Source organism: Choloepus didactylus, chromosome 24 (genome assembly GCF_015220235.1).
Source record: "Choloepus didactylus isolate mChoDid1 chromosome 24, mChoDid1.pri, whole genome shotgun sequence".
NCBI classification, from domain to species: Eukaryota; Metazoa; Chordata; class Mammalia; order Pilosa; family Megalonychidae; genus Choloepus; species Choloepus didactylus.
The window spans coordinates 17,961,094-17,982,888 of record NC_051330.1 but is presented as its reverse complement, the minus strand read 5'-3'; the positions used below and the strand labels follow the sequence as shown (position 1 = coordinate 17,982,888).

The window sequence follows — 21,795 nt, the reverse complement described above, 5'->3', positions numbered from 1 at the left end:
TCACAGTAACACTGAATGTGAATGGATTAAACTCCCCAATTAAAAGACATAGATTGGCAGAATGGATTAAAGAATATGAACCATCAATATGTTGCCTATAAGAGACTCATCTCAGACCCAGAGACCCAAAGAAATTGAAAGTGAAAGGATGGAAAAAAATATTCCATGCAAGCTACCAAGCCAAAAGAAAACAGGAGTAGCAATATTAATCTCAGGTAAAATAGACTTTAAGTGCAAGGGTGTCATAAGAGACAAAGACAGTCACTATATACTAATAAAAGGGACAATTCAACAAGTAGAAATAGCAACCATAAATGTCTATGCACCCAATCAAGGTTCCCCAAAGTACATGAAACAAACATTGGCAAAACTGAACAAAGCAATAGATGTTTACACAATAATTGTGGGAGACTTCAGTACATCACTCTCTCTTATGGATAGATCAACCAGACAGAAGACCAATAAGGAAATTGAAAACCTAAACAATGTGATAAATGAATTTGACTTAATAGGCATATATAGAACATTACATCCCAAATCACCAGGATACACATTCTTCTCTAATTATCCTTGCTTTTCCTCAATGTACAATGACAGCCTCATCATAAATTTTCATACTTTTATTGGTCTCTTGGGGACTCAATAGTTTGTTCCAACAGCTTCTTTGTCTAACACCCAGATAATAATACCTCAACTCTTTTGTCTAGAATCATTACAATTCTCATTGTATTGTACAGCATTTTCATCTCTTTGCTTTTTTACTTCAAGACTGTCTTCTTTCTTCTAACATTTAATTATTCTACAAATATTGAGAAGCTGGCTGTCAATTCCTTGTCTTCCAATAAAATATGTAGTCATTTTGATTGGGGAAAAAAAAGATTCTATAAGGGGGGTTACACTGGGACATCTTACTCCACTATCTTGGTTGACGGGAAGTCTTATCTCATTTTTGATGTTTATTCTCATGAACAAACACTGTGGGTTGTACAGATATGGAGAATCCAAAGGTGAGTTCTCAATGTAGGTAGGACCCTGAGATTAGATATTCTGGAGAGGAGAAAGTGATAGAAAAATGTGGATAAATGACATCAAGAATGTTAATTATGTGGTAGAATGTGAGTAGAGCAAACACTGGAAACACAAGGAAGGAAAAACAGATAACACAGAATGCTGGAGTATGTCAGGGTACTGGGATATGGAATGGAGACTCCAAAATAAATATGCTTGGCAATTTCACTTTGGAAACAAAATTTTGTCAAATTACAAGTCAGTTGCATAGTTGCATGTATTATTCAGGGAAGGTTTTTATTTTTGTAGCAATTACTAGTGCTCTATTAAGTCATGTAATTCCCCAATATAACCCTCTCAGGAAGGCACACATATTTTCATGTTATACAGCTGTGGCCACAGAGGCACAAAGAGACCAAGTAAATTGTGGAAGCTCTCACAGCTAGTGAGAGATAGCTCCAGGATGTGGAGCCATGATCTGACTTAAAAAGGTCTAAACACTTAATAGCTCCATATGTTTGCTGTGACTGAAGGTATGTCAGAAAATGGAGATACCAGTGATGCCTGACTTAGAGAATGCTGCCTGGAAAATAAATCAGTTAATCTAGAATAAGGCCTAGATGTCATCTGGCAAATGCTTAATAAGTGTGGGTAGATGTTCTTAATAACATCATATCCATAACCTTCATTGTCATCATTGTCATTATCATCATCTTTGTTGACTGCACATTTCCAAACACAAGAATATTGAACTGGCTCTTTCTGGACCAGATGGCTTGGGATCAAAGGCTCAGGCTATGGACTCAGCACATCTGGATTCACCCCACATGCTGGATGATGTGTAACTATAGAGAAGACCTTTTCTGCTTCATAGGACTGTTCAAAGATAGATGTGTTAATGAGTATAAAGTTCTTACACATGAAACACTATGAGTGATCACTGTTGATATTTACATCTGAGACAGTAAAGGCAATTTTCTGCTAAGTGGCATAAAGGCAAGAGTTCAGGGTGCTTTGGATATGTCAGTGACCAACTTCTCTACATTTTCCTAAACCCATATCTTTATGACTCCTTTCCCATGTGTGTCCCTCCTTCTGGGTCTTAGTCTGTTGACAGGTGAACCTTCTATAGAACTTTAGCCCAGTAAATAACAATAAACTGTGAAGATAGAGAAGGCTATATAAAACAGTTGCCTTATGTTCTACAGAAAATGTGCTAAGAATATCATAAAATCTGTGGAACACAATTAAATTTAATTCAGTTATATCACAATAGTGAGGGAGAAAAACAAGAGTGCAACAGCAAAGCCAGAGATCCAGGTTCCCAGTTAACATGAACCACAGATATCATATGCTAGGGAATCTACTAGACAATGTGAAAATGAGAACAGTCACCCAGTGGTTCCTCCTCTCTTCTCAGGGGTGGCACCAAGAATCTGCATTTGTGACAAGTGAATCAGGGATTCTGATGTGGGCTGGAATCTTGAACATTGTGAAAGTGTTGACAAGCTGAAGACCAATTCTTAATATAGCTCTGTTCCCACCAGACATGGCCAAGGTATTCACTCCTAAGTTACTCACTTTGCCCTCCATTGAACTGAATGCACCAGTTGAACCTGCACACCATTGATGGGCCACAAACTAGCCTATTTTCTCTCCTGTCTCTACATTTCCATTTTACTGGGACTTCCCTCCTATTCCCAACTTTACCATTTTGGACTTCCTCATCTTTCAGGAATCTATTTATAAATATCTTGGGAGCTTTTCCTGAACATTCAATCCAACATTAGTCCCTGTTCTTTGCTCCTTCAAATCTCCCCATTACCCCAGGAAGGCATGCACTATTCTTCACTCCAATTCCAAACTTGATTTTCTCTTTCTCTAGACTGCATGAACGGAATAGAACAGGGGTAACACCTGTTGGGGTCACTCTTGTACCAGAGCGATTTAGATGTATCAGCATTGGGCCACACTTTCCACATCTTGGCCCCTTGGGGTCAGTATTTCTGCCTGTCCTTCTACCTGGCAAAGTGATGGGAAACACTAAAATCTTCTACTTAAAATTCAGATGGACAGAATATTGAGGGAACATTCTCCTGGACCAAACCCCCCAAACTACTAACAACCAAGGCGTCTAAGTGAAGTTTCAGGATCTGAGGATTCAGCCCCCATGGTGACAGCCTTTCTCTTTTCTAACAGCCTGTCTTCTTATAAGACTTTTTCTCAATTTGATGACTAGAGTTACAAACTGATGTAAGTGCTAACTACTATGGGAAATGTTTGAGATGTAAAGGCAGAGGTCTACTTGAGGTCCACAGAGTTTTCCCAGGGCCTGTGTCCAATCAAGTGGTACCATCAAAATTGTTGGGAGATAGGTGGAGGTATATCACTCAAGTGTAAGATATGAGCTATGTGTCCTCCATGTTCCTTGTTACTCCCCCTTGTCATATTACAATACTGTGATTTGAGACTCCTATCTCCACTGTATGGGGACCTGCCACTGTCCATATGATGGAGAAAGGCTACCTGGTCAGCTGAAGAGGGAATGCTGGGGAAAAGAGGAATGTTACCCCTTACTGCTTCATCCTAGGAATTCTTGGACTCTGGTTTTAGGTACAGAATATTGCACATAAAGATTGGGTCCATAGTGATAACCTTTCTTCCAGTATGCATTTTCTATGGACAAGTAAATATAAATGCTTGAATACTTTAGAAAACTCAATAAAACAAAGACAGTTTTTAATTATGTTTTGGTAAAGTTGTTTTCAAAGCTTAAATCCACGTATTAAAAACCATTAGATTGATTTAGCAGTTTTTAACCATATTGAATGATGTGAATTATATCACAACATAATTACATTTCTTTGGGGGCTATTATTTCTATGAAAAAACAAATGTCCATTGTCATATTAGATAAATAAAAGTTTTTTATTTTGTTAATTTATTTTCAATCAAGAAAAATCAACTTGTAGAGTTGTTGCCATTATAATAATAATTCATTCATATTTCAAAAAATGAAATGTATCAAGAAAATTGAGAACAATCTTTGTCACATATTCCAGGTAATTAAAGATACTTGTATTGGTCTATTGGATTGCTAATTCAGTTCTTCATTATCATTATCAATTTTTGAACATTTTTCTAATTTGATAACAGTTTCCCAAAAGGGAGTTAACCTTTATTTTAAAAGCATGGGAAGGTCATCAGGTTGTAATAAATCTTACTTGTAACCTTAATGTACATAAGACATAATTCTATGTACTTTGAATGTACTAATTTGTTATTTTTCACAAAATATTACAATACTATATAATTATAGTTTACATTGAAAAATGGGGAATCTGAGGCAAAGAGAGTCTAGCAACATGACCAAGTTCTGGCAATTAATAAACATTGCCACTTAGAATCATCCTCAAGGATGCCTAAGGTCCTGGAGTAGTACTTGCATATTGTTTTCATGTTGGGGTCATAGGTGATCATGTCAGTTTTTCCTTGTCCATCTCTTTTTTGTCATTCCAGGCATAAAGAAATTATTTGCTGCTTCACAAGTCACTGGCTAAACCCATTTAAAACTCTTGAGAGAAAAGTGTACCAGGGAGACTATAATGAGTACTATGACTAATAAAATGTCCAAATGTCCATCTCTTAGTATGCTCCTAAGCCCAGGTCCCCAAATTTGAACCAGCTGAAATCAAAGTGGTCAAAAAAGGGCCTTGAGGCAGAAAATAAAAAAGTATTTGGAAAGTCTCCTTGAGGGTGGGGAAAAATGTGACACTATTAAACTTCCCTACCTGGGGAATTCCTGATATTCTCACAATCATTAGGGACTCCCAATATAATAAATCAAGCTCAAACTTGTAGTTGCCCTTATGAAACTTACTCCTGCAAAGGAAAAGCTAAGCCTTCTTATAATTATGCTTAAAAATCACCCCCAGAGAAGCTCTTTTGTTGCTCAGATGTGGCCTCTCTCAGCCAACCTACAAATCAATTCAATACACTCTCCAATATGTGGGACATGACTCCCAGGGGTGTAAGTTTCTCTGGCAATGTGGGACATGACTTCCATGGATGAGCCTGGCCCTAGCATCATGGGATTGGGAATGCCTTCTTGAGCAAAAGGGAGAAAAGAAATGAAACAAACTTAAATTTTAGTGGCAAAGAGATTTCACATACAGTTGAGAGGTAATTCTGGAGGTTATTCTTATGCATTATATAGATACCTCTTTTTAGTTTCTAGTTTATTAGAAAAGCTAGAAGGAAATACCTGAATCTCTTGAACTGGAATCCAGTAGACTTGATTCTTGATAATGATTGTATATGTAGCTTTTATCATGTGACCATGTGATTGTGAAAACCTTGTGACTGACATTCCCTTTCTCCAGTGTATAGGCAGATGAGTAATAAAATATAGACAAAAATTTATGAATAATAGGGAGGGATAAGGGGTATGGGATGGTTGGGTGTTGTTTTTTATTTTTAGGTTTATTATTTTTTCTTTATTTTGGAGTGATGAAAATGTTCTAAAATTGTTTGTGGTGATGAATGCACACCTATATGATGATACTGTGAACCACTGATTATATACCCTGGATGGACAATATGGTGTGTGAATATAGCTCAGTAAAATTGCATTAAAAAAAAAACAAACTTGAAAAATGTATACAGGAGGTGTGGCCAAATGGTGGCATAGGGAGGTGCAGAATTTTGTTAATCCCCTAGAACAACTAGCAAATAGCCAGGAACAACTAGTAAATAATCTGGAAAAATTGTTAGGGGGACTTCTGTGAACAGACAACATCATACACCAGTCTGGAATGGGTGAAACATCTGAGATTGCAGCATAGAACTATAAGTAAAGCTCCCCAAACTGTGGAGCTTGTGTCCCTTCCCCACTGGCACAGCAGACTGAGTTGAACACTTCCCTGTGGGAAAAAGAAGCAGTCCCTGCCAGGAGCAAGGGAATGTAGTTCAACCAAACTCCAACTGAGGTTTTAATTAGCAAATTTGCACTACCACATACAAGCTATAAGCACAGATAAACCCAGAGCAAGCAGGAAAGGAATCTGGAGGTTTCTCCTGGCAGAGAGGTGGTGGGGCTGACAGGAAAAAAGTAAACAGTGGCTTTTGGAATCAGTTGAGCTCAGAATACTGGCAAAGGGCTGTGTCCCAAGAAAAAGGCCACATAGAACTGGGTACCAATTCCAGTTCTTGACTGGTGAACTGGAGGGCTAGGAAATGGTTCTGAAAAGGGGACTTTTTTTTCTCTCATTCTAAGTAATTCACTAGAGAAAGATTGAGGCATGTTCAGTTGTCAGCACTGACCCAAGCAAGGGTGGAGTTAAGAAATTCAGAGAATCAAAGGGAAAACTCAAGTGTAGGAGATAATTCCCTAAAGGGCTTATCTTCTCTAAGCAAAGGGGGCATGGGACCCAGCTCAAGTGGCAGCCCTCCCTCAGGGAACTCAGACCCCAGGGCCTGGGGGAGGGGGAAACAGAAATAGCCTAAACTTGGCTTCTAACACCCTTGGCCCCTGGCAGGAACAGGGTTTACTAAGACTTAAAGGTACAGCAATTCTTTATGATGGTGGGGAGCTGCAGGCTGACAAGTGCCACCTGCTGGGCAGGGTATGAAAAGCATAGCATCTAGAGGCCTAACAGGAAAGTCTGGAGGTCTGCTGGGTCTTGCCATCAGGGAAACCTGATACTCATTACACTCTCCTCCTGAGACCTGGGCTCCTCTAGTCTGGGAAAATCTTATTGGGGTAATCAAGGAAACCAGATGCCTAGACAACACAAAATTATGAATCACTCTAGGAAAAATGAAGATATGGCCCAGTCAAAGTAACAAACTTACACATCAAATGAGATACAGGACTTGAAACAACTAATTAAAGATCTTCAAACAAATATGCTAAATCAGTTCAAAAATCCAATCAACAAGTTGAGGGAAGATATGGCAAAAGAGATGAAGGACATAAAGAAGACATGGGTGAAAGTAAAGGAGAACTCGAAAATGTGAAAAAACAGTTGGCAGAACTTATGGGAATAAAAGGCAAAATAGAAGAGATGAAAAACGCAATGGAGACATACAACAGCAGATTTGAAGAGGTAGAAGAAAGGTTTCATGAGCTAGAGAACAAGACATCTGAAATCCTACACACAAAAGAACAGCTAGGGAAAAGAATGGAAATATCTGAGCAGACAGGGAATTGAGTGACAACATGAAGTGCATGAATATATGTGTCATGGGTGTCCCGGAAGGAGAAGAGAAGAGAAAGGGAGCACAAAGAGTAATGGAGGAAATAATCACTGAAAATTTCCCATCTCTTATGAAAGACATAAAGTTACAGATCCAAGAAGTGCAGCATACCCCAAACAGAATAGATCCAAGTAGACTCCAAGAAACTTAACAATCAAATTATCAAATGTCAAAGACAAAGAGAGAATTCTGAAGGCACTAAGGGAAAAGCAATCTATCACATACAAAGGAAGCTTTATAAAACTGTGCAGATTTCTCAGTAGAAACCATGAAGGCAAGAAGGCAGTGATAAGATTTAAGATACTGAAAGAAAACCGCCAACCAAGAATTCTATATCCAGCAAATCTGTCCTTCAAAAATGAGGGAGAGGGGAAACCTAAGATGGTGGCTAGGTGAGACAGGACAAAAAAACACCTCTATGAAAAATACTAGATAAAAACCAGAAAGTGACCCAGAACACCAGTTTGAGCACTGCACCAGCTAGACAAGGTCTGCTAAAACCACAGGGACCGTGCACTTCGTGAAACCGGGAGTCTGCGTTCTGAAACATGTGAGTGAGCCGGCTGAAAGTCCCGTGGCCATGCTGTGGTGTGGGGAAACCAGGGGTTGGCGTTTGAAGACGGACTAGTTCTTTAAAAAAAAAAAAAAACAGGAGTGGCTGCAGTTACAACAGTGAGAATCGTGCAGTGAAGCACGGCAGGAGCGGGCTGTGTGAACCTCTCTGTGTCTGGCGTGGAGGATAGACCTCTGCTTATTCCCTCAGGGCCAGAAGGGCAGAGGGGAGAGTCAAAAGGAGAAAGAAACTGTGCTGCTTGCAGCCGGCTCCCTGGCAGGCTGGAGACACTCCTGCCTGGGGCTGTACCCACAGCCCAGAGCTGCACCAGGAAACCCAGTGTGACAGGGAGTGTATCCCACAGCACTGTGCACACGCCACAATATCAGCCATGGACAGTGGCCTTGGGTGCATACACAGCTAGTTGTCCTGGAGCTGGGAAGGTGGAGCTGTGCAAAAGGGGGGGGGGGGGGCGTTGAGACGCCCCATTCAGCCATCTGTGCATCAGGCTGGGAACGCCCCTGCATAGCCCGGTGGCCCGGGGCTTCCCTTGAGGGACGGCACGCACTTGTGATGTAGCACAGCCTTCCCTCAGCAGAGGTCCTGGAAGATCACAGCTAAGAAGGGGGGCCCTCTCAGGGAACCCAGGGATGCTACATCAGTTCTGGGGACTTGTGGGTCAGCAGCAGAGAAAATCTGGAGCAAAACTGAAATGAAGGCTTAGACTCTTGCAACAGCCTTGAATCTCTGGGAACACCTGGGAGGTTTGATTATTAAAGCTGCCCTGCCTCCCTAAGCACCCAGACACATGCCCCACATTCAGGGCGGACAGCACCAACAGCACACTCAAACAGAGTTAAACAACTGAACCCCACAAGAATCATTTCCCCACACACCACAAAGAAAAAGTTGAGGAGAACTGACTTGAGGGGAATAGGTGAGTCGCAGACGCCATCTGCTGGTTAGTTAAAGTGTACGCCACCAAGTTGTAGATCTGAAAAAATTAGATTGGTATTTTTTACAACTTGAAAGAACCCTATCAAGCAAAGCAAATGCCAAGAGGCCAAAAACAACAGAAAATCTTAAAGCATATGATAAAACCAGACGATATGGAGAACCCAATCCAAAGCACTCAAATCAAAATATCAGAAGAGACACAGTACTTGGCACAATTAATCAAAGGATTACAATCAAAGAACAAGAGCATGGCACAGGATATAAAGGACATGAAGAAGAACATGGCACAGGATACAAAGGACATAAAGAAGACCCTAGAAGAGCATAAAGAAGAAATTGCAGGAGTAAATAAAAATTAGAAGATCTTATGGAAATAAAAGAAACTGTTGGCCAAATTAAAAAGACTCTGGATACTCATAATACAAGATTAGAGGAAGTTGAACAATGACTCAGTGTCCTAGAGGACCACAGAACAGAAAATGAAAGAACAAAAGAAAGAATGGAGAAAAAAATCTAAATGGATCTCAGGGATACAATAGATAAAATAAAACGGCCAAATTTAAAACTCATTGGTGTCCCAGAAGGGGAAGAGAAGGGTAAAAGTCTAGAAAGAGTATTCAAAGAAATTGTTGGGGAAAACTTCCCCCAACCTTCTACACAATATAAATACACAAAGCATAAATGCCCAATGAACTCCAAATAGAATAAATCCAAATAAACCCACTCCAAGACATATTCTGATCACACTGTCAAATACTGAAGAGAAGGAGCAAGTTCTGAAAGCAGCAAGAGAAAAGCAATTCACCACATACAAAGGAAACAACATAAGACTAAGTAGTGACTACTCAGCGGCCACCATGGAGGCAAGAAGGCAGTAGCATGACATATTTAAACTTCAGAGAGAGAAAAATTTCCAGCCAAGAATACTTTATCCAGCAAAACTCTCCTTCAAATTTGAGGGAGAGCTTAAATTTTTCACAGACAAACAAATGCTGAGAGATTTTGCCAATAAAAGACCTGCCCGACTTCAGATACTAAAGGGAGCCCTACTGACAGAGAAACAAAGAAAGGAGAGAGAGATAGAGAGAATTTTAACAGACATATATAGAACCTTACATCCCAAATCACCAGGACACACATTTTTCTCTATTGATCATGGATCTTTCTCCAGAACAGACCATATGCTGGGACATAAAACAAGCCTCAATAAATTAAAAAAAAAAAAAAAAAAAAAACAATTGAATATATTCAAAGCACATTCTCTGAACACAATGGAATACAAATAGAAGTCAATAATTTTTGATTTGTAACGCCACTGTTTACTTCCTACATGATATAAAATACACAAACTCGAATGACAAATCAGTGGTTTTGGACTCAATGTGAAATATGTAATTTTTGACAAGAACTATATAAATGTGGGGGAATGGAGGAATATTGGAACATAGTTTATGTGTCCTATTGAAGTTAAGTTGGTATCAAAGAAAAACAAGATTGTTATGAATTTGAGAGGTTAAATTTAAGCCCCACAGTAAACACAAAGAAATTATCAGAGAATGTGACCATAGAGATGAAAAGTAGAGTGTGGGTTATGAGAAGTGGGGGAAGGGGCAATGGGGAGTTCAGAAATGAGTGTAAGGCTGCTGTTTGAGGTGAAAGGAAATTACTAGTAATGGATGGTGGGAAAGTGATAGCATTACAACATTCTAAATGTGATTAATCCCACTAATGGAATGTTAGGGAGGGGGTGGAATGGGAAGATTTAGGCTGTATGTATGTTTCCACAATTGAAGAAAAAAAAAAAAAAGTCTAAATAGATGACAATTGAATGCCAAGGATGATCCTGGATGGGATCTGAGGATGGAGGACAGGAGGCTCAAAGGGACACAGTTGAGACATAAGGAAAAAAAAAGGAAATATAGAATGTAAGCTATGTATCAATGTTGAATTTCTTGCACTTCTTATCTGTGCTTAATGGGATTGCATAAAAGAATGTTCTTGTTCATGGGAATTGTATATGTGAATTATGTTTGTTCAAGGTTGTGTGCAGCTTGCTCTCATATGCTCAGAAGACAGAGCAATAGATGAAGGATGATAGGGAGGGAGCGAGGGAGGGAGGGAGGGAAAGAGAAATGGCAGTGTGACAGCATGTTAAAGTTGGTGGATCGGGGTATCGGGTGAGGGGGGGTCAGGGTATGCTGGAGTTCCATGTATGGGGTTTGTATTGTTTTTGCAACTGTTCCTATAACTTCGAATTGATTTCAAAATAAAATTTAAAAAAAATAATAAAAAAGGATCCAGCACTCTAAATATATGTGTGTGTGTATATATATATATATATATATATATATATGCAACATAAAATTTCCCATTTTAACTACTTTCAAGCATACATTATAGTGCCATTAATTGCTTTCACAATGTTGTGTTACCATTACCACCATCCATTCTTAAATAGATTACATGAACACTCAGATCAGTCTATTTTCTGCAATGACTTGTAACAGGGATTTAGACAGGACCAGGCTTGTCTGCTGAACTTGTGGGACAGGGCTGCCAGGAGGGTTTACTTTGTTTTGTTGGTTGAAAAAGAGAGGCAGGATGCCCAAGTTCCAGAGGAAAGGAAAGTTGTGAGGGGAACATGGAAATGACTCAGTGATGTTCCCCTTGGCTAACCCCACAGACTTGGGTTTGAGTTCCATGGAGAGAATGGTTGCAGGCAGAAACTGAAGGAGCTGTTTGCATAAGGGACATTGTGTGGCACCGTGAGACAGGAATATGTAGGCAGTGCTGCTTCTGTGCCCAGGCAAGGAGCTGGGATCTTTAAAAAAAAAAAAAAAAAATGAGGGAGAGTTTAAAATATTTTCAGACAAACAGACATTGAGAGTGTGTGAACAAGATACCAGCTCCACAAGAAATTCTAAAGGGAGTACTACAGGCAGATAGGGAAAGACAGGACTTCCAGAGGTGTAAATCTCACTGGCAACGCAGGACATGACTCCCATGGATGAACCTGGTCCCAGAATTGTGGGATTGAGAAAGCTTTCTTGTCCAAAATGTGGAAGAGAAATGAAACAAAATAAAGTTTCAGTGGCTGAGAGATTTCAAATACAGTCAAGAGGTCATTCTGGAGGCTATTCTTATGCATTATATAGATATCCCATTTTTGTTTTTAGTGCATTAGAATAGCTAGAAAGAAATACCTGAGACTGTTGAACTGCAATCCAGTAGCCTTGATTCTTGAAGATGATCGTATAACTATATAGCCTGTACAGTGACTGTGTGATTGTGAAACCTTGTGGCTCACACTCCCTTTATCCAGTGTATGGACAGATGAATTGAAAACATGAGAACAAAAAGTAAATGAATAATAGTGAGTGAAAAGGGTTATAAGATGTTTTGGGTGTTTTTACTTTTATTTTTATTTTTATTTTTTGGAGTAATGAAAATGTTCCAAAAATTGATTGTGGTGATGAATGCACAACAATTGAGGTCATTCTGGAAGTTACTTTATGCAAGCTTCAGCCAGATATTGCAAATTGCCACAATATGCCAAGCCCCAACCAACAGTATTCCTGAAAACCCTAAAGAATACCCTGGGCTCTATCTAAGACTCTATAAAACTTTTACTTACTAAGTTTATTTTTTCAGAAACTTAAAGCCTCCATAGTGATCCTATGCCAGATAAGCCCTAAAATCCAGAGGTAACAGTCTCTCCAAGAACATCAACCAGTTTCAATCCTTTACCCCATAATGTTGACATCCCTTTTCAGCATGAAGAAGTTAGAATGGTCATTGCCCAGAGATATGTGAAGAATGAGAGAATGATAAATGAGAGGGAGGAGTTGTAACTGAGAATTTAAGATATAATAAATAATTATGACTACTGAATCATTATATAGATACTTCTTTTTAGTTTCTAGTGTATTTGATTAGCTAGAAGGAAATACCTGAAATTGTTGAACTGTAATCCAGTAGCCTTGACCTTTGATTATGAATATATAATTATATATGTTCAATCTTGTGACCATATGATTGTAAAAACCTTGTGACTGGCACACCCTTTATCCAGTGTATGGCTAAATGAGCAATAAAATAAAAACATTCAATTTAGAAAAAAAAAAAAAAAGCTGGGGTAGGGAAAGGGAGTTAATGCTTAAATTGTGCAGAATTTCCATTTGGGTTGATGTAAAAGTTTGGTAATGGATGGTGGTGATGATAGTACATTATGAACATTGTAATTAGCAGCACTGAATCATATATGTAAATGTGGTTCAAAGGGGAAATCTTAGGTTGTATATGTTACTAGAATAAAAATTTTTTAAAAAACCATTGGGATTGCAGAAGCAGAAGAATTTTCTTTTTATCAACCTTAACTTCTTTTCTGACAATGGAGAATACAAAAGGCAAGGAGGCAGGTAGTACATGTTGGCCACCACAAAGGAAAACTGACCAAGCTCCTCCCTTCCCAGTAGAACTCCACAGAGAAGTCGGGGAAGAATATGTGACTCAAATTTGAACCCGTCAGTAGAAATGAAAGAGGAACAGTGGGCTTCCAGCAAACCAAGCACATCAGGTTTACCAAGAACCTCAGCTAAGGGCACCAAACTAAAAACCTCCATGAAAAGATGACAAAGCTTCCTGTTCACAAGAGAATGCACCCTGCAACAACAGCCCAAAACCTCAGAAGAAGATAGCAGTTCCTCCATTACCATCTAAACTGCCACCGCTCAGCCTGCTTCACCAAGTCATCCTGTGGGCCTGGTGCCATCAATTAAAGCTGAGCACCAGAGGCCAGAAATGAGAAGCATGTAAGCAACTCTGTGAACATGCTTGTCCAAACCAAAAGGATATTCCTGTCATAGCGAAGGAGGCCGAGATCCTGACACAGTCTCAAAGAAAATCACTGGGAAAAATGCCTCTGGAAAATTCTGAGAAAAGGAAGGTGTCTTCTCAGGGCACTGACTCTCCAGAAGTGGCTCCTCCCCCTGAGAAAGGCGTGTCTGCCCTCGAAGAATCTCGTCTTTGAGAGAGTGAATACAGTTGTAGTGACAACTTCCACAGGGTTTTACGTGAAGATACTACCTTATAAGAAAACTCTTAAAAATCATATACACCTATCAAATGCTAACCAGCTTTAACATGCCAAATAAAGTTACTTTTCTGCACACCTTCTACAACTTTCTATATCTATTCAGGATTGCCTGCATATTCCTGTTTCTGATTCTGCAATCACAGTCATTTTACTTTAAGACAAAACTACTTTCTTTTCCCTTTACAAAACACATCCTATATTCCTTGCATATTTAAATTATCAAAAAGATCTTGGAAACTGTCTTTAAGCCAACATCCTTCAAAACACAATTGCTCTTTGAATACAAATTTACATTTTTTCATTATCTTAAGGGTCTAGTAGATATAATGCTAGATTATTTAATCCAAAAACCTGTGTAAATTTAGGAAGAACACACCCAAGTAGAATAAAATTGTATGCTTATATTGTACTTAATACTGACAATTCCAAAGACATAGCTATTTTTATTTTATCTGTAATATTAAATAGTCCTGTTTGCCAAAGGTTTACCTGAATTATATGAACTTTAATTTTCTTCAAAAATTTGGATTTAGTTCTAGGAATACTTTATTGGAAATATTAGAAGTTTGGCTTCCTTAATTTCTGGAGCCAAGGCAACTTGAATAGAGCTCTTTTAAGGAGTTTTATAAGTTAATTTGGTAATACCATTTAGAGGTGGAAAATATCATACACCAAACATATAAAGCATATAGCTTCAATTTTAAAAACTAGCCATTTGTCAGACATAAAAACATAGAAATAAAGAAAATTTTGCAATCTCATGAACTTACAATATCTCGTTTGCCTTTTGCAAAGAATCATTTAATGAAACTATTTTTGAGTCTTATAATTTCTTAGTAAACTCTGAGCACTAATTAAAATAGGCATTCCACTTGCTATTTCATTTGGGAGCTCTTTTTCTGGAGATGAGTAATTCATAATGGACATTGAAATTCTATGTTGTCTTTGGTGAGATTTTCCCAATTTGGTAGATGGGCACAGCTTCCAGCCCCATAATTTTTTAACATGTGATATGCCAGAGTGTAGAGAATCAAAGTTTTTAGAGTTTTAAGATCCCATCTTTATCATTTCACGTCTTACCTTGTACACAGAGCAAAGAAACCAGTAGTAGCAAAAATGAAACTGTGGTCTGCACCAAAAGGGTAGGGACTCAAGCTCAGAATTTGAACTTTCTCATCAATAAGATTGTCCCACTAATCTTTGGACAGAGAGCTAGCAAGATCAGAGAGCTCAGACTCAAGAGTCGAGTTCAGACCTGAGAACGACTCACCTATGAACCTTGGAGATGGGTGGGGAGCACAGAGCAAGGGGTTCAGACGGCACTTTGTCTGCCTTTTTTGTCTCCAGAGTCAGCTGCAGTCACCTTTGGATCCTGCCCTCATCACCAAAATTAAGGAAATTAATTTTTGGGATCTTACAGCTTTATTAAGTGATTCACAAATTGGGTATCCAATCATAAAATGGAGGGGAGCTCTGAAAAGTGAGAGCAAGAAGTCTTATATAGGCGTAACAAGGTAGTCTTAAAAAAAAACACTCTTATTGATTGAAACAGGACTGTTTTCCTTACTCGGCTTAGCTTTGACTTAAAGGAATTAAGCTACAGAAGAAAATGGGAGTTAGTGAGTTATGGTTGGTTGTTCTCAGGTTTCAGATTCTGGGAGAAAGAGCATTTATAAGATTTCAGATTCTGGGAGAAGGAGCATTTATAACTTAGTTAAGCTTTGGGGCTTAGCATGAGGGTCTCCATCTCAGGTCTATATAACTTATTTAATATGTGTTATGTTTGCATCTCTTCTTGTTTTGACAATAAAAATTCTTACTACTTTCTCAAAAAAAAGTAGAATTCCACAATTATCCAATGAAGTATGTATTAAAGTACCATATCCCAAAAGAGAAAATCTAAAGAGCATGTAGACCCAGCTTACAAATGGTTCATATAGTAGGATTGAGGAAAACCTCAAAAATTTGAAAGGGATAATCAACATTCCCTATTCAAAAGGTAATCAAACCAGAAAATAATGACAAACATGGAAAATATAGTCTATGAACTGAAAATTGAGGGGGAAAACTCTTCTAAATAACCTTGGCACATATTTTTAAAATGCACATTATAAAAATAACAATAATGAGGTGCCGAGGCCAGGAGGCACTGCATGAGCTGCTCCGTTCTGGTCTGGCCACGGCAGCAGCACCCCTGAAAGTGTGTGTCCTGGGCTCTGGGAACTGGGTTCAACTGTTGCAAAAGTAACAGGTTATAATGTCAAAAAATCTTCAGAGTTTGTTCTCATATTCAAGATGTGGATCTCTGAAGAAATAGTTAATGAGAGAAAACTGACAGACATCATAAATAATGACCAGGAAAATGTAAAATATCTCCCTGGGCACAGGCTGCCAGAAATTCTGGTTGCTGTCTCAAATCTCAGCGAGATAGTACAGGATGCAGACCTGCCGGTGTTTGTCTTTCCTCACCAGTTCATTCACAGAATCTGTGATGAGATTACTGGGCGAGTTCCCAAAGAAGCTCTGGGAGTCACCCCCATCAGGGGGACAGATGAGGGCCCTGAGAGGCTGAAACTCATTTCCAACATCATCCCAGAGAAGGTTGGCATTGACATTAGTGTACTGATGGGAGCCAATGTTGCCTGTGAGAAGTTCTGTGAGAACACCATTGGCAGCAAAGTAATGAAGAATGGCCTTCTCTTCAAAGAACTTCTGCAGACTCCAAATTTTCAAATTACTGTGGTTGGTGGTACAGACATTGTTGAATTTTGTGGTGCTCGTAAGAAATCTTAGCTGTGGGAGCTGCGTTCTGTGATGGCCTCCGCTGTGGAGACAGCACCAAACCGCTGTCATCTGTCAGGGCTTCATGGAAATGACTGCATTTGCTAGGATCTTCTGCAAGGACTAAGTGTCCACAGCCACCTTCCTAGAGAGCTGTGGGGTGGTTGACCTGATCACCACCTTCTATGGAGGCTGGAACCACAGGGTGGCCAAGGCATTCACCAGAACTGGAAAGACCATTGAAGAATTGGAGAACAAAGATGCTGAATGGGCAGAAACTCCAAGAACCTCAAACTTCTGCTGAAGTGTACTGCATCCTCAGTCAACAAGTTGCCATTGTTTACTGCAGTATATCAGATCTGCTACGAAGGCAAATCTGTTCAAGATATGTCGTCTTGTCTCCAGAGCCATCCAGAGCATATATAAAGTGAATCATGCAACATGTGAAGGAAATTTCTGCCTTTATAGTCAGACTTTCATATTCAAATGGAAACCAGAACTTGACAAGAAGATGGTTGCTTGACAGTAATTCCACCACGGATTTGTGTGAACTTTTATACATTCATTTTTTAACTAGAAGAGGCAGTTTGTTGGATAAGATGTATTTTGGAACAAATCAATGCACATATGTGTATGTGTAAGTGCATGTTTATTTCTCATTCTGTGGTCATTTCTATGAACCAAATTAAAGGTCCTTTTTAAAAATTACTTTTGAAATTTGTCACTGTGGTAGCTTAGAAGATTGGAACTATCTCAGTTAAATTTTTGAGATCTAACTCATATGTATTTGAATGGAAGCATTTTTTTCACATTCTTTTGATGTTAAAATTTAACCAGCATTAACATGGTAGAGTGGAGGAGTGTGTTCAAAGATCAACATATTGTAACTTTTAAACATTATTTCAAGGCCAGCATAATTAACTACTTTGATTATGGGTTGATCTTTCTTTAACAATTAGGTATGTTTAATTAGGCAAGCCACTGACGTATTTTCCTCTCTCTGCAGCTTTCTGCATTTTTAATCCCTTTTCTTTTTGTTAGCTGCCAATGCTTGCTTCATAAAGGCTTGGCAGTAGCCAAAGGCAGAAAACTCATCAGGGATTTTCCTGCTGTGACTGACAGCATTCTTCTAGATGACAAAAGACACTTGTATGATGCTTTTTGTTAGTGCTTTTTTGCAAATGTCTCTTTGAAGTCTTACACATCCCCTGGGAGAAGACTGCTATTATTTCCCTTTTATGATGGACTTGCTGTGCCTGGTTACCTGGCAAGTAGGGGTAGAGCCAAGAGTCAAGTCAAGTGTGCCTCTCATTCTCTGTAAGAAATTAGGATGAAAAACTGTCTGTGATATTGTTAGTTCTGAACTTTGGCTGTTCAGACCTGCCATGAATCTTTGATGAAGCTTTAAGGTGACACTGTCGAGTACAACCAAGTTGATATCAGCCTCACTGAAATGCATATTCTATGGAATAAGTGATTTTAATTCTAGAATTAGAATGGCAATGACTGTTCCTTCTTAAGTAAGACTGGTTTCAAGATAGCTGTACACAGACACTTTACATAGCACTTGATAATTGTGAAAGGAACGTAAGAATGTTGATTATGTATTCATGGATTTTCAGTCTCTTTGTGAGATTTTGACTTTTTTTTTCCCCTTCCAGTTTGGGATTTTTTCCCCTTCTGTACCAGAGAATTATTGTTGAATAAATTTTGGGGGAATTTAAAAAACTCTATCCAATATATTTTTACATTTTAAACCCCAGAAGTATATGAAAGCACATAAAATGCTACAACTCTCAGAGGTTTTAGTACCATTGTTCAATCAGCTTGTGTTTGTCTGGTGATAAATCTTTTTTTTTTTAATGATAAATCTTTTTAAAAGTTTCTACACAGGTTACAAAGCATCACTTTTTAAGGTATATAAAGGACTGTAAGCTAATTGTGGTGTCTATTAAGTAGGATAATTAGATCTGAGGAATTAGGATTTTGTGTATTTTGTATATTCTCATCTGCATTCAGCTTCCAACTCTGGGTTCTGTACTTCCAAGTTTTTCTTTACAAATGCACTCCTGCCACTTTGAAGTCTGTTGACTGTACCTCTTGAACATACTTACAACATTCTGCCCATTATGGAAAAAGGCTAATTTTATAAATTTGTGCACTGCTACTGTAGATATTTATTACTCTATGAGTTATCTATTATTGGAACCACCTGTGGTCTGTCATTTATTTTAATTCACATTTCTTACTAATTATGGTAATAGGAAGGAAGACATCTAGATCATAAGCTTAATTTGTAGTTTTTCAACCAATCTGTGAATGTAAAAACTACATATAATCCAGTCTACTATAATGTGCAACAAATATCTATCTTAAAATCTATCCTGGAGGTGAACTCATGGTAAGGTCTTTCTGGTTTTTCATTTAAGAGAACTGTAACATGGCCCTGTGGCATTGGTCCAAGGAGCAAATGGTGGTGAAGTGCCAGTACATGTACAAAAGGAACTTTAGTTTTTCCACTAGTTCTAATCTGCTAGCCTTTTATTTAGATGTGTACTATATTTGTTTATGGATTGATTGATGGTGGATATATAATTTAAAAGCTTGAGTTAATAACCATTTAATCCATATAACCACCCCCCCAAAAAAATAGCAATAATAATTGAACACATTACGTAAAATCACCAGAGTCATAAATCTAAACCAATATTGCCAAGAAAATTCTTGACCTTGTATTATGGAAAATGCTTATATTAATTAAAAAAATAAATAATATAAGCACCTACCTTAAAAAGTTAAAAGAAATACAATAAAACATCATTTGAGGAAAGACATAGAAGGGAATTACTAGAAGCAAAAAAACAATCATTTTTAAGTGGAAAATAAAGAACAAATATCTAAGATCCAGATCAACATGCCTAATAGTACTTTCCCCAAAGAAAATAATGTTCTGTATCTTCACAGTCCATTGCAGAAGCCACTAGCCACAAGTGGCTATGGGCACTTGAAATTTGGCTAGTGCTCCTGAAGCACTGAATTTTTTGTTTTATTTAAATTTAATTAATTTAAGTTTGATAGTCACATGTGGCTATTGCTTACAGTATTGAGCAGCAAAGACCTAGAATCTTGGAGGAGGCACTTAAAAGTAATGAAATGTTCTAAACAAAAATGAAAAAAGGACACAAATAGACAAAAATAGGAAATGAGAATAGTGTGGCAAAAAATTGATACAATAAAATGTAAGATATCTCTTTGATACATATATTTAAAAATATCTGAATATAGCGGAGTTATAAAAGCACAAGGAAGCAGCACGAGGGATCCTCCACGGCCTGTCATCGGTGCCACCCGGCCTGTTGCAGACTGGGCCAGATCCCGCCGCAGGCAGGTGGCGTCGTGAGGCACCTGTCCTACTTCTGCAGTAGCCAGGTGGTGTGGGATTTCAGTTGCAGCTGCAAGCAGCCGGGCATTCCCCTGCTAACTTTCCTGAGGAGGTAGTAGATAATCTCCCAGCTGATACATCCACTGGCATTTATTATGGTTGGGCCACTGTTGGAAGGGGAGATGTCCATGAGATGGCGGTGAGCATAGGACGGAACCCATGCTACAAGAATACAAAAAAGGCCCTGGAAACTCAAATTATGCCTACCTTCAAAGAGGATTTCTATGGGGAAATGCTCAATGTGGCCATGGTTGGCTGCCTCAGACCAGAAAGGAACTTTGATTCTTTAGAGTCACTTATTTCAGCAATTCAAGGTGATATTGAATAAACTAAGAAATGACTAAAATTACCAGAATATTTGAAACTTCAGGAAGACATTTTCTTCCAGGTTCCTACAAGTAAAATAATGAATGGTCATTGCTGAAAAATCATTGTATTTATTCATTCACTATTTTCTAGTTTTTCACTGCTTATAACCTCACAGTCTCACACTGGCCATAAAAATCAGTCATTTTCCTATAGCTGTGAATTAAATGTAGTTACTATATTTATGCTTCAACTGTTAAACCTATCCTGCCACAGTACTAAAAATATTTCCTTTAAAAATAAAGATTCTTTTTTATGTAATATGTTGCTTAAAAACTCTTTCGGAGCTTTCTAAAATGCACCACTTTCAAAAGTCTTAAGTTTCTTATGATGGAAATAAAATGTATATAAGTGTGGGTGAAAGGCATTTCACTAGTTTGAGATGAGACATACGATTGTGATAGTAAAATACCAGTTTCTATGTATGTACTTGTATAGCATGTGCTGCTAAACAGAGCAGGCTTGTAGATGTTCATGCATTAAACAGAGGTTTTGTAGTCTGTTATAAACCTAAGGAAAAATCCAGTCTTTGTCTTTTTGATAATTGTGCATTAAATTTTTTATATTTATATATCATTATGTAAATGAAGACTTGCAAAATTTCATTTTAGTCATTTCCTTCATGAGGTGACATCATTGTACTCTGCTCCATTTTTACATAGACCTGCCTTAGTTCTAAATGGTCTTGATTTCCTCCTTCCACCATTTTTTTTTTTTTTTTTTTTTTTTTTGTATTTTAAGACAAAGAAAAATGAGTGTTTTGCAAATCTGTAGTTCTCATTTTTGTTTTGGATAACGCTTTTCAAAATATTCTTCTTCCACTTTTTTCTTGATTGATTCTTTTTTCCTTTAAATGATTGTCAGTGTCAAGTTTTGTGTTTTTTTTTTTTTCTTCCATTTAGATTAGCTTACATCTGTGCACTTACAAGAAATGGAATCTGTCCTTAACATTCTATCTTTTCAGTATATGAACAGTGATGGCCATGCATATCTGCATTGCACTTTTAGATAAAAAAGTCTGTAGGTTTCAAGATTTAATTGAACTTATAGCAGTTCATTTATATATACCAGTATCTTAAAGAATGCAAAATTCTTGGGATTCCCCCACCCCGAAAATATTTAAAAGCCAATTCAATTATGAAAGAGCTTGAAAGTTATTTATTTTTCATGTAATTACATGTCTGAAGAAATCTAAACTCTGTAGTTGTGTATGTTCAATGCCAGTCTAAGGAGTGCCTGTAGCTTGGGGGGAAAGCATAAATAATAAGTTCTAGTTAAATGATCTTCATTTTCCTTCCTGCTAACTGTGTGAGTTTTGGCTATTTGAATCTTCTT

At 38.1% G+C, this 21,795-nt stretch overlaps 1 protein-coding gene and 1 pseudogene across 2 annotated transcripts in view; both read left to right on the top strand.

The window, feature by feature from the left end:
• The window catches only part of LOC119520052 (zinc finger protein 596-like), a 131,985-nt gene that overhangs the window by 52,870 nt on the left and 57,320 nt on the right, over positions 1 to 21,795 (top strand). The window lies entirely within an intron of this gene.
• Positions 16,152 to 17,337, top strand: LOC119520053 (annotated as a pseudogene).